Raw genomic sequence first — 1,846 nt, 5'->3', positions numbered from 1 at the left:
TATGTTTGATATAAGTCCAAATATGCCTTTGTAAGAAATTACCCATCACAGGGTATATTTAATTAAATGAAGAAATTTAAAATACAGATATTTTTCTTTCAGGCAATCAGAGCAAACACAGCAAAGAACAACCCACTCAGGGACTGTTAGATTATATGCTGTCATTCAAAACAAATTAACAATAGACGTATTTAGAAGAAAAGCTTTGTCTGTGTCAGACAAGAAACATATTGGGCTTTTTCTTTTTCTTTTCAAACATCACTTATAGATTTATTAGCCATGAAATGTTGAAATATTTTCAGAAATCCTGCAAGTAGAATGTCTTGTATGGGAAGTAGCACATAGTAGGCACTCCGTTATTCTGACTTTCTTCCGTGATTGGGATAAGTCTGAGGAAGAGGCAGGAAGAAAGACATGGGAAGAAGAAAAGCGTGAATGGCCAAGCTTGCTATTTTTATATTATAGAAAATATTATACTTCTTTATATTATCTCATGTCATATCATATACTTACTTCTTTACTACAAATCACTTCCCAAGCTAGCCCTTTCCATGGAGTCAAGAGCTGATCATTTCACTTACAGATTTGATACCCTCTCTTGAGAGGCAGTCATTTCACTAACAGATTTGATACCCTCTCTTGAGAGGCAGAACACTCTACATCAAAAGTTTGAAAAGACTTAAGGTTATTGAACTTATGGTATAACTTGCTCTGAGAGGAGATGTGTGTACATACATACATGTACATATAGGTGTGTACATATATTACATGTACACACACACATATACACCAATATAGCTATTTTTAAAATATATTTATTTATTTATTTGGCTGCACTGGGTGTTAGTCGCAGCATGCAAACTCTTAGTTGAGGGATGTGGGATCTAATTCCCTGACCAGGAATCGAACCTGGGCTTCCTGCATTGGAAGCCCAGCATCTTGACCACTGGACCACCAGGGAAATCCAAATGTAATAATTTTATAATATCCAACTACTTGCATTTCAAAGAAAAAAAAATCTGATATGTCCTCTCTATTTTTAGTATAGCTTTATTTCATTGCTAGGCTTTTGGAGTTCCTGGGAAATAGAATTTAATTTTACAATAGATCTTTAAAAAAGCTGTTTAAATAATTTCCCAAACTCATGTTGTTATTTATGTAAATATTTGTAGGAATCAGAGTGTATTTTCTTTCCATTAGTGAGCTGTGAATACCAAAACTCACTGCTCTACCAGTTATTAGTATTTTTCATTCTTAAAATAAAAATCTATTATGGGCCTTTTTCTTTTGATACTGTAATAATATTAACAATGGCAAACCCATTTTTTCGGTGTTGCTTTACTGGATGGAAACACTAAATTAAAAATACAATACTTTCCTTGCAGTCCAGTGGCTATACTATACTATCTATCCTATCAAAGTCTTTGCCTTCCAACTCAAAGGATAGTTTGATCCCTGGTTAGGGAGGTAAGATCCCACAAGCCTCACAGCAAAAAACAAAACAAAACAAAACATTTTTTTTTTAAAGATGCAATATTATAACAAATTCAGTAAAGAATTTTTTTTAATGGTCCATGTCAAAAAAAATTCTCTAAAAAAAGAAATAAAGAAAAGTACTGATATATATATATATATATATATATATTTTAAAAATACAGTGACTCTGCTGTTTCCAGTACAGAGAAGCATGCTGCAATAGATACTGTCTTTGACCTGTGCAAGTACCACAATACTATGCTCTTGCCTGGATAGTTAAATCTGGTTGTTCAGCAGAAGAAACACAGTTATTCTTAACAACTCTATTTTTCAGAGAACTGTACATCAGACAAAAGCATTTTCTTTAAAA

At 32.8% G+C, this 1,846-nt stretch overlaps 1 non-coding gene across 1 annotated transcript; it reads right to left on the bottom strand.

The window, feature by feature from the left end:
* Positions 1–888: 888 nt before the first annotated feature.
* TRNAG-UCC lies at positions 889–961 on the bottom strand. Its single transcript has one exon. It is a non-coding gene; the product is annotated as a tRNA-Gly (tRNA).
* Positions 962–1,846: the final 885 nt, after the last annotated feature.

The sequence above is a fragment of the Oryx dammah genome, unplaced genomic scaffold, assembly GCF_014754425.2.
Source record: "Oryx dammah isolate SB20612 unplaced genomic scaffold, SCBI_Odam_1.1 HiC_scaffold_7, whole genome shotgun sequence".
NCBI lineage: Eukaryota > Metazoa > Chordata > Mammalia > Artiodactyla > Bovidae > Oryx > Oryx dammah.
This window is presented reverse-complemented; position numbering and strand designations above follow the sequence as displayed.